This window comes from Microtus pennsylvanicus, chromosome 11 (assembly GCF_037038515.1).
Source record: "Microtus pennsylvanicus isolate mMicPen1 chromosome 11, mMicPen1.hap1, whole genome shotgun sequence".
Lineage (NCBI taxonomy): Eukaryota > Metazoa > Chordata > Mammalia > Rodentia > Cricetidae > Microtus > Microtus pennsylvanicus.
In genome coordinates, this window is record NC_134589.1 from 97,090,965 (window position 1) to 97,103,534 (window position 12,570).

Genomic DNA, 12,570 nt, shown 5'->3' on the forward strand with positions numbered 1-12,570 from the left:
CTAGAAATAAAGACGTAGAAGAGAGCTGGGACATAGTTAGTAGTCAAGCACTTGCCAGGTGTGCATGAGAATGGTTCAAACCCCACTACCAAAAGAAAGGAGAGAAGGGGGGAATAATAAGTTAATTCCTCCCTCCTACCTTCTGTCCTTCCCCACCTCTCAGAGCTGAGGATGGAACTCAGATTCTCCTGCATGCTTTGCAAAAATCCAGCCACCAAGCTATAATCCTAGCCATCTCCTGTTAAGAAACAATACCCAAGAACTACTCCATGACACATTCTCTCACTTCCCATTATCCCCATTAGCAGTGGATCAGATCACGGTAGTTGAAAGGGAGGCTGGGAAATGTAGTTTTAAATTATGAGGAGGCCTTACACAGTTATGGAAGAAAGAGAAAATGGATGTTGTCCGTGCTCTATAAAGGAAGTATAAGGAATGAATCTGGAATGATCAACAGGGCCCGGGGGAAAGTTTAAACTTGACTCTGAAAATCATAGGAAGATTTAAAGGATATTAATCACCTCAAGGTCACACTGACCAACTGCCCAAACCACCAAATTGTCTCTGCTCAACTACTTAATTGCTGTGAAATAATCCTTTTATAAACTGTGAATATGTATTGCTATCATTGTAAATAAAGACTGACTGGCCAATAGCTAGGCAGGAAGACGTTAGGTTAGGATTATTATACAGCACTTAACACATCTGAGAAGTCTAGAGATATCCACCAATGCCAAGTCTGCTCTCCCCTGAAGCACAATTAATAAAAACTAAAAGAGAGAAATTGGGCTTCAACCTGAAGATCTAAAAAACAAAGCAGTCAGACACTGATTCTTACCGCGACCTCAGTCCAAAATGGCGATTCTGCCTCCAGGAATCTCAGAATGAGATTGTGTCTGAGAGCTGTCTCCTCCTGTTTTATAATCCTCTCTAGGGTTGGGATTAAAGGCATGCATTGCCCGGTTTCCATGGCAAACTAATGTGGCTACTGGAATTAAAGGAGTGTGTTACCACTGCCTGGTCTGTCTATAAGGCTGACCAGCAGGACTGTTTTACTCTCTGATCTTCAGGCAAGCTTTATTTATTAAAATGCAAATGAAATACCACTACACTTTATTCTTTCCACACATCTGTGCACATGCTTGCCTCCCTGTGCTCGCTCTTTCCTTCCTTCCTTCTTTCCTTCCTTCCTCCCTCCCTCCCTCCCTCCCTTCCCCACTCCCTCCTTTCCTTCCCACCCAGGCACTGCAGATGGAGCAGTGATTGATGGACAGGACTTCTGCCCTGCTGGAGCCTACATTCGGATGGGTCAGACAGACCACAAGCACATAAGCAGGTAAAACATTTGTTCTGCCAGGGTGCATGTGCTACAAAGAACAACAAAGGGGTAGGGGATGCCTAAGTGAGAAGGTAGCTCTAAGTAGAATGGCCAAGAGAGGGTCTCAGTGCTAAAACAAGGCCTGGAGAAGGTGAAGGACCAAGCAGGTGGGTGTCAAGAGACACAGCTCCTCAGCCAATGCAAAGGAACCAGAGGAGGGCATAGCTAGGACAAGTCTGGTGTGGCTGCAGCAGAAAGAGTAGATGAGATGGGGCAGGGTCTGTTGTAACTTCTGCTCTAAAAGACTCACTCCAGCCTGGGGTGGTGTGCAGGCCTATAATCCCAGCACTTGGGAGCTAGAGGCCTGAGAATCAGAAGTTCAAGAGCAGCCTTGGCTATGTGGTGGGTTGGAGACCAGCCTGAGATAACAAGGCTGTGTCACTAGCAACAACAACAACTAAAAATAAAATCTAGCCGGGCGGTGGTGGCACACACCTTTAATCCCAGCACTCAGGAGGCAGAGGCAGGCGGATCTCTGTGAGTTCGAGGCCAGCCTGGTCTACAAGAGCTAGTTCCAGGACAGGAACCAAAAAAGCTACGGAGAAACCCTGTCTCGAAAAATTCTAAATAAATAAATAAATAAAATCTAAAATAAAATATCACTCAGAGAGACCCAGGGCCAGAATTTGATCCCAAGTCACCCAGCTGAATCACTACATTAGGATATTTTCATTAAACACAGTCTGTTTTCTTTTCCTTTAAAAAAAAAGTTGTGTTTTTTCCTGCTTGTGTTGCTTGGTCACTCTATCCATTCTTGTGTTGTAGCAGCAGTAGCCATGAAATTGATGCTGATTCACTTCTGCTCTGAAAAGACAAATCTTGGCTTAAATGAATTAACAAAAGGATGCCAGCTGGGGTTGGGAGAGAGCAAGGGAGTGTTCACACATGCTCAGAAAGGAGTGTGCATTTTACATGTGGTCCTGTATATGTGTGCATATTAATGTGTTATTGACCCATGGTCTATGGGTGGACCCAGCTCTCCCTCCTCCCCACCTCTCTGTCTACAGCATTGTGAACTACATTCTCAAAGTCTTCCCAGCTCCCCATATGTGTGTGTGTATGTCTACAGCACTGTGAACTATATTCTCAAAGGCTTCCCAGCTCCCCATATGTGTGTGTGTGTATGTCTACAGCACTGTGAACTATATTCTCAAAGGCTTCCCAGCTCCCCATGTGTGTGTGTGTATCTACAGCATTGTGAACTATATTCTCAAAGTCTTCCCAGCTCCCCATATGTGTGTGTGTATGTCTACAGCACTGTGAACTATATTCTCAAAGGCTTCCCAGCTCCCCATGTGTGTGTGTGTGTGTGTGTGTGTATCTACAGCATTGTAAACTACATTCTCAAAGACTTCCCAGCTCCCCATGTGTGTGGGTGTGTGTCTACAGCATTGTGAACTATATTCTCAAAGGCTTCCCAGCTCCCCATGTGTGTGTGTGTGTGTGTGTGTGTGTGTGTGTGTGTGTGTGTCTACAGCATTGTAAACTATATTCTCAAAATAGCCTGATGTGGGAAGTCCTGTATATGTGTTGCTTTGATTGGTTAATGAATAAAGAAGCTTTCTCGGCCTGTGATAGGGCAGAGTAGAGCTAGGCAGGAAAAACTAAACTGAATGCTGAGAAAAAGAAGGCAGAGTCACAAGAAGTAGTTGTGGCTGGGGACAGATGCACCAGAACCTTGCCAGTAAACCACAAACCTCATGGTAAAATATAAAATAATAGAAATGGATTAACCAAAGATATAAGAGCTACTTAGCAATATGCTTAAGTGATTGGCCAAGCAGTGATTTAAATAATATAGTGTCTATACGATTATTTCAGTTCTGGGCAGCCAGGAACAAACAAGTGGCCTCCGCCAACACTTCCCTGTTCTGTGTGTGTGTAACATTATGAACTATATTCTCAAAGGCTCCACAGAATAACAACCTAGAGAGTTCTCAAAATGGACCCAAGGCTCTGATCCTGGCTACCTTTGCATCTGTATTTTTCCCAGCTCCCCAGGCTCATTCCATTCCAGTCAGGCTGACTTATGCTGGCATTGATAGACTTAGCACAGTCCTGCTCTGGTCCCTTTGCCCATGCTTTTCCTTCTGTATAGAATGCTATCTACCAAAATAGGCCCCTAGCAGGCTGAGACAGAAGGATCATGACTTCGAGGCCAGCCTGGGCTACTTCATGCATCCAAGGAAAGCCCGGCCTACTTAGGGAGACTCTATCTCAAAAGGAACATCAGAATGGTCTTCACTAAACACTCCCCCAGCTCTCTCCTTGCTTCTCTCAGTCTCTGCTCCTCCTGATGTAACAACCCGGCCTTCCCAGGCCACCTGACCTCTCCATTCCCCAAGTCTCTACCCACTGCTCTGTACTTTTTAAAACATACCTGCTTACCATCTGGCCCTTCCCCAACAGAAGTTTCATGAGACTAGGAACCAGTCTGACTTATTCCCTGTTTTAACCTCTTCCCTCAGGCCCCACACCTAGAATACATTCGGACACCCAGCAAGACTTTAATAACTATTTGCTTAGAATAAATCTCTCCCATGATCACACTGGTGTGCTGCTATTCTGGTAGGGGTACACGCGTATGCTCATCAGCATGCATCACTGTGCCTTCCCGAGTCTCCACACCCATGTGTGTTGCGGGAGGTCCTCCCACTCCTCCAGCCTATCGTCGCTGAGATACCAGCCCCTTGGGGCGTGGTCTCTCTCCCTTTAAAAAAGCAGCCACTTCCCTCTCCTCTCTCTCTTCACTTCCTGCTCCGCCGGTGACTTGACTTCCTTCCTGGTTACGCAGAGGGCTGAAAGTGATCTGTAAGTTTTTTCCCCTTTAAATAAATATCACCCTATTAATCATAATCCCAAATTGGCATTGTTTGTGACTTACGCCTTCATTTGGCGCCCAACGTTTGGTTTTAGAACCTCTCCCGGCTCGCAGCCGCGAGTTCGGCTTGGCGGCCGGAAGTTCGGCTTGGCGGCCGCAAGTTCGGCTTGGCGGGCGCTTGTTCAGCTTGGCGGGAGCAGTTGCTTCCTCAGCCGCTGCCTGTGGATTTAAACTCCACAGGCCCGCGAAGTCTCTGCCCGCGTGATTTGCTCTTTTCTGAGTCGTTTTCAAATCTCCCTTGCAAGCACAGCTCTTAAGTGGCGCGAACCAGAGCACGTGGTTGCTGAAAGCTGCAACCCCTCAGGGTGACTCTGTCACGTGGAGGCATAAGCGGCTTCCAGGTTGCTCTTCCCTACCCCTGGATTCTGGTTTCTGGTTCCATCTCTGGAATTGATTTAATTACATTTACTTTGTTGAGCAACTTACATTTTCCAGTTTTTAACAAATACTAGGCGGACTTTGAAACAGGACCGTGTTTTCGTCGAGACTTGGCAACAGCGCCACCTGCTGGATAATAGGTAATATGGCAGTTCCCGTTTCCAACGCGAATTTTACTGTTCTGGTTACCAATACAATGGGTTATATCATGCAAGGTTTATATGACTATGGGGATAACTTAATTTACTGGTTACTAGGTTTCAGTATTTTTTTGCATATTCTATCATTTAGGAAGATCATGGCACTCCTAAGAACCATACAATCTTTACTAGAAACTCATGCAGGTCAGGAGATTAAGGATTCAAAAGAGACAATAATAAAAAGACTTGAAATGATTGAAGAAATGATTGGAGCTGGTGAACAGAGTAATAAGGCACAAGGACAGAATACAATGCCAACACCAGCTATTAGAACTGGCTTACCAAAGGTTTTAGCAGCATACCCTATACTTAATTCTGACAAAGCGTCAACTTCTAAAGGATCAAAGGGAGTCAGAGAAGCTAGATGGACGCCAATAGCAATGAATGATCTAAAAGAAATTAAGCAAGCTATTGTTAATTTTGGCTTGCACTCTGCATACGTAAAGGAAATGATAAGGACTTGGGCTTCTAATGCTAGAGCTACCCCCCATGATTTCCATCAGTTAGTGTCTGCAGTTTTAGATAACGGACCTTCCTTGATGTTTGGAATTTATTTCAGAGAAGAATCCAAACATATGGAACAGCAAGGAAGAGCAAAAGGTATTGAGGTTTCCCAAGATCAAATTCTTGGTGCAGGAGAATATGCTGATCCACAGGTCCAAGCTCTTTATGATGATGAAGTACTGTGTCTATGTCACCAAGCAGCTTTAAATGCTTGGAATAGGATACAAGATCCAGCAAAAAGGGTTGAATCATATACCAGAATTAGGCAGGGACAGAGAGAACCCTTTATTGACTTTTTGCAAAGATTAATTAAGGCTCTGGACATAGGGGTAACAGACCCAGAAGCTAGACGAATACTTCTTGAATCTCTAGCTTTTGAGAATGCAAACATAGAATGCAAAAAGATAATTGGGCCTTTAAAGTCTAGATCAGCACCTATGGATGAATGGATTCAGCATACGATGAATGTTGAGACGTTTAGCTATAACGATGAATCTTGGGTAGGAGAAGCGATTTCCACAGCAATGAGGAGACATCAAACTGCCAGGTGTTTTAATTGTGGTAAATTAGGACATCTGAAAAGGGATTGCAGGCACAGAATTTCTAGGAATATTATCTCCTCTGGGAATGACAAAGATAGGAGACCTAGGCCTTCAGGTATATGTAGGAGATGCGGTAAAGGCCGACATTGGTCCAATGAATGCAGGTCAACAACAGACAAACAAGGCAACCCGATACCGTCGGGAAACTCCTTGAGGGGCCTCTCGCAGGCCCCCAAGCCAACAGTGGCCCAGTCATTCCCAGTCACAGTGGAGAACGTGCCTCACCAAGAAAATTAAAAGCTCCAATTTCTGCTGCAAAAAGTAATACTGGTCTAAATGATGAAATCCATGTGGAGGATGAGTCAAAAAACCCAGTTGGACAGAGTAAACGTATATTTTGGCAGACTTCTATTAATGATCAAAGACCAAAGCTAAGAGTCTGTATAAATGGCACTTTTATTGAAGGCTTATTAGACACAGGTGCGGATGTAAGTATCATTACCCCAGAATCTTGGCATCCGAATTGGCCTCTTCAAGAGGTAGATGTTCAGTTCCTGGGAATTGGAACCCTATCTCGTGTAAAACAAAGCACAAGATGGGTTGAATGCATAGGGCCCGAAGGGCAAATAGGAAGACTAAGGCCATATATAGCCAATATTGCCATAAATTTATGGGGCCGTGACCTGCTACAGCAATGGAATACCCAGATTAACATTCCTGTAGTTCCAGGAACTCATAATTCTGGGAAAGATATGATGAGGTATTATGGAAAAAGGTCACTAGCCATTCAGGCTGTACAAGAACATACAGCAAATACCAAACCTTTAGAGGTACCAACAGCCCTACCTTTAAAATGGCTAACTGAGAAGCCAATATGGATCAAACAGTGGCCTCTAGCTGAAGATAAACTACAGGCATTGGAACAGCTGGTGCAGGAGCAACTAAATGCTCACCACATTGAAGAATCAACCAGCCCTTGGAATTCTCCTGTGTTTGTTGTAAAAAAGAAATCTGGTAAATGGAGAATGGTGACAGATCTAAGAGCTGTCAACAAAGTAATTCAACCTATGGGCTCACTACAATCTGGAATTCCTTTGCCTTCTCTGTTACCAAAAGGATGGCCTCTTATAGTTATTGATTTGAAAGATTGTTTTTTCACTATACCGTTACAAGAAAAGGATAGAGAAAAATTTGCCTTTACAGTGCCTACTTATAATAATTCTCAGCCCAATAGGAGATATCAATGGACTGTCCTCCCACAGGGTATGCTCAATAGTCCTACACTGTGCCAATATTTTGTAAGTAAGCCATTGGAAATAATTCGTAAACAATTCCCCAAGTCCATTATTTATCATTACATGGATGACATCTTGTTATCTGATTCAAATAAAGATACTTTAGAAAGGATGTTTGAAGAAGTAAAGAAAGTCTTGCCTAGGTGGGGATTACAAATTGCCCCTGAAAAGATTCAAAGAGGAAACTCTATTAATTACCTAGGTTACAGAATAGGGTTAGAGAAAATTAAAACGCAAAAGGCACAAATTAGGAGAGACCGCTTAAAGACTCTTAATGACTTCCAAAGATTGTTAGGAGACATTTCCAGTCTACGACCAGCTGTTGGGATAACACCTGATCTAATAGTTCATTTAAACAAAACCTTAGATGGTGATAAAGATTTGAATAGTCCAAGAGAACTGACAGCTGAAGCAGAAAAGGAACTGACAATGATTGAGGAAAAATTACAGGAGGCACATGTGGATAGGGTGAACCCAAATCTTAGCTGCATCCTAGTCATATTGCCTTCCAGAATTTCTCCTACAGGGATTCTAATGCAGAGGGAAGATATTATTTTAGAGTGGATATTTATACCTAATAAACCAAGTAAAAAATTAAAAACTTATGTGGAAAAAGTCTCTGAATTAATTATAAAAGGTAAGCTGAGACTTCGTCAACTAGCAGGTATAGACCCAGCAGAAATTATAGTGCCTTTTACTACTGAAGAAATAAAAAAGTTATGGGAAGACAATGAACCGTGGCAAAGAGCTTGTGCTAATTTTTTGGGAGAAATTAATAGCAACTATCCCAAAAGTGGTAGACTTAACCTCATAAAAAGAACTTCTTGGATTCTTCCTAGAATTGTACGTGATGCTCCAATAACTGGAGCCCGTACGTTCTATACTGATGCAAATAAATCAGGGAAAGCAGGTTACAAGTCAGATGAATTGAGTAAGGTGGAACAAAGCCCTTATAATTCTGTCCAGAAGGCAGAATTATATGCCATTCTTATGGTGCTAAGGGATTTTAAAGAACCTCTTAATATAGTTACAGATTCACAATATGCAGAAAGAGTTATCTTGCATATTGAAACCGCTGAATTTATACCAGATGACACAGAGTTGACTTCATTGTTTATCCAGGTACAAGACATAATCAGGAACAGGCTTTGTCCGATGTACATAACACACATCCGTTCCCATACAGGTCTGCCTGGTCCTCTAGCCCAAGGCAATGCTGAGATTGATCAATTATTGATTGGAAGTGTGTTGCAGGCCTCAGAATTTCATAAGAAGCATCATGTCAATAGTAAAGGCCTAAAGAAAGAATTTTCCATTACTTGGCAACAAGCTAAGGACATTATAAAGAGATGTCCTACTTGTTCTTTCTATAATCAAACACCGTTGCCTGCAGGGAGTAACCCAAAGGGCACTAAGAGAAATGAAATCTGGCAGATGGATGTGTTCCACTTTATGGAATTTGGTAAATTAAAATATGTACACCACACCATAGACACGTATTCAGGTTTTCAATGGGCTACTGCCCTGAGCTCAGAAAAGGCTGATTCAGTAATCACACATTTATTGGAAGTTATGGCCATCATGGGTATACCTGCACAAATAAAGACAGACAATGGTCCAGCATATGTATCTAAGAAAATGAAACGCTTTTTTGATTATTATAATATAAAACACATTACAGGTATACCAAATAATCCTACAGGTCAGGCAGTTATAGAAAGATCAAATCGTACTATAAAGGATATGCTGAACAAACAGAAAGGGACCGAAAATACCCCCAGAAATAGATTACATAATGCTTTATTAACCTTGAATTTTCTTAACGCTAATGAGAAAGGAACGACAGCAGCAGAAAGACATTGGATAATGGAAAAGTCTGCTGAACTAAATCAACCGATTTATTTCAAAGATGTGCTGACCTCTCAGTGGAAGCCAGGAGATGTGCTACGTTGGGGAAGGGGTTTTGCTCTTGTTTCCACAGGAGAAGAAAAATTGTGGATACCATCAAAATTAATAAAGTTTCGATTTGAAGAGGAGAAACCTCTTGGAAAGGAGAAATGACAACTTATCCACAATGATGATATTCATACAGGTGGTAAGAAAAACATATAGAATGGGGGCAGGGTTCTGTTCTTATCTCCACAGGAAAACACTCATCTTTGAGAAATTCAAGGGACCCTGGATGTTTGGATACTGACAGATGGAAAAATACCTGCCCGATAGGAAATATCAAGAAAACTGAATGGGTTGTGTAAGTAATATTAAACCATATTTCTAAATTTATAAAGCTGGTTTTGAAGTTGGACTCTGGCTCAGTCCCTCTCCAATTCCAAGCCTGTTAGTAAGAGAAAAACCCAGAGTTTCTGGAGTTTCTGTCTCATGTCAAGAGCCATGATGTGGGACAGAAAGAAATATGAGTTTAGAAAACATCTTTGCTTTTCTTCATATCTATCATACTTTTCATTGAATATATCTATCATGTCTTTCATTGAATATATATATATGTCTATATATGTCTATATGATTAATGCTTAAGTTTTTCATAATGAACAATGAGTTTTTCCTGAAGTGACATTTGAAGTTTCCAGGCAGAAGATGGGGCCCCATAACAACAACTCCACCTGGTTGATATGACGTCAGATACTGATAGCGCTACAACAAGACCTGCTTTGGGTACCAGCTGCACAAGACAGTTCCAACTTGGTTAGCTGAAATGGTGCACATCTTGTACAACATTCTGGCCAGACCTCCACAAAATACTCAGAGACTATTTGCAATTTTAAAAGACATTGATCTTGAAATTTAACCATCATTTTACTTTCACAGGATCCCCCAGAAAGAACGTCGCCCCTATGACAGCTGGAAGTAATTTTAGAGGACGACGTCCCCTCTCCCAGTAAAGTTTGCCCTTGGGTTTAGGGACATCATTTAGGGGTTGATTATAATTAGTATACGATTGAGGGTTGGGGGAGGAATTTTATAAGCTCAGGGATCATTTTGAAAAAAAAAAAAAAAGAGGGATGATGGGATAATAGATTTGTAATTGTGAGTTACTGTTGTTAGACAAATATATTGATATAGATTCTTGTATATTGATACAAAGTTAAATTGTATTGACTATTGTATGCATTCATGTTTCTACCTCTGTTTAAAACATTTTTTATGTATTGACATATATATATTGTATATATTTATCATATTGCAGTGTACATTTCTACCTCTGATTAAGATACTTATATAATGTTCGTGTATTGGTATATATTTACCCACTGCAATGTATATTTGTACATTGTTTATATTTGGAGGTCATTGTCCTCATTTGTTTCACAGTCGTTTATTGTCTTAGTCTTTAAGTTAGATAGATATTGAGAATTATATAGACTAATAGTCATCTAAGTTTGTCATTTATAATTAGACTAATCAGGTTCTTTAGATATATAGAGATTATACTCAGTATAGATAGATAATCTTCAACTTCTTCAAAGAGCTGTAGAAAATGGCCTTTAATCTAACTCAGAGTTTTGTGGTAGTGAGACACAATTGCTCCTGGCAACACCACTCTATTCCCGAGAGAATGTTGAGCACCAAAGACACTCCACCTGGAGCATTTCTTTTTGGCAGAACTGGCCTTGGGGCAAAGAAATGCCCATACCTCAACCACTGACAAAGATACAGAGCATGCATCAATGGATAAAACAGGGCTGTCTTATCCTGCCAAGACAGGGTAAGATAGTTTTGAAAGTTGCTTGCCTTTGAAAATGGTGTGTCAGTTATGTTAGGCCTTAGCCAAAGTTGGTTGCTTCAACGCTGCTAATGTGACTTTGGGTGATTGCCTAGGTAGCTAGTTGTCTCTGTGATTTGTTGCATGTTTTGGAAGTTGTTTTACTGAACTTCCTAATTACCCAGGTAACATTATTTCCCTTCTCAGATCTTTGATGGGGTTGAAGACTATATAAATGTAGTTACTTTCTCTCATGACTTGGCCAAGTTATTTATTATACAAGACCTAAGCTAGTTAGAATAGCATATTTGTACTTATTGTATATAATTTCATAGTAGGTTTAGAACTCTCTTATTTAAACAGAAGGGGGAGGTGTTGCGGGAGGTCCTCCCACTCCTCCAGCCTATCGTCGCTGAGATACCAGCCCCTTGGGGCGTGGTCTCTCTCCCTTTAAAAAAGCAGCCACTTCCCTCTCCTCTCTCTCTTCACTTCCTGCTCCGCCGGTGACTTGACTTCCTTCCTGGTTACGCAGAGGGCTGAAAGTGATCTGTAAGTTTTTTCCCCTTTAAATAAATATCACCCTATTAATCATAATCCCAAATTGGCATTGTTTGTGACTTACGCCTTCACATGTGTCTTGGAGGTGTCTGCTCAAGAATGAATACGGTCTGCACGAAAATGGCAAAATGATGAAGGAGTTTCTACAAGGGTGGCCGAGGTGGTTTGGGATATTCCCTAAAATCTGTGGTTTTATTTACTAGGAAGATGTGACCATGATGGTCACTTTATTCTGTCCCAGCACTTCTTTGGTTGTAGGAAACAGAGAAGAGAATTCACCCAGGCCTGGGGTGTCATGGGCTCCCTCTGCCCTATCATTTCTCACAATTATCCATGTTTTCTCTTTGAGCTTGGCTTTCAACAACCCTGATAATCCAGAAAAAAATTTCCAGAAAATGGGTTACTTGAAGAGAAATGAAGGCTCTTAGATTCTCATTTGCCTCCACTACAGTTTAGATAAGAAGTATCCCTAGAACCAGGCAGTGGTGCACACCTTTAATCTAAGCAATTGGGAGGCAGAGGCAGGTGGATCTCTGTGAGTTTGAGACCAGCCTGGTCTACAAAGTGAGTTCCAGGACAGTCAGGACTGTTACAAGAGAAACCCTGTCTCTAAAATAATGTGTCCCTAGAAATGAGCATGTATTGAAAGCCTGGCCAACCACGCAAGTGGTGCTCAGTAGTATCCAGGGGTGTGAGCCTATGTGTTAGCACCTGTATGGGATCATTCAGGCTTTGCTGTCTTCACGGATGGATTCATGCACTGATGGACTCATAATCCAATCGGTGGGACCCTCTGGAGGTGGAGCTTAGTTAGAGAAAATAAACCATTGAGTCTTTGGAGTCTAGATTTTTGGCCTGTCTCTCACCTCCCATCACTGAGAGTCTGCCTCACACAGGTCCAAAGCCAAGGGCCCAGCAATATTGGACCTCTGAAACAATGAGTCAAAATAAACAATTCCTCCACTAAGTTTTTGTTTTCCTTTAGCATTTTTCACAGCCACAAGATGAAATGATTTAATACACAGCCTCCAACCTTAGGCACCTCCCACTTTCAACATTCTGGGCAAGAGAAAGTTTATTTAAAGCGTAATATTTGCCTCATATTTCATTTCA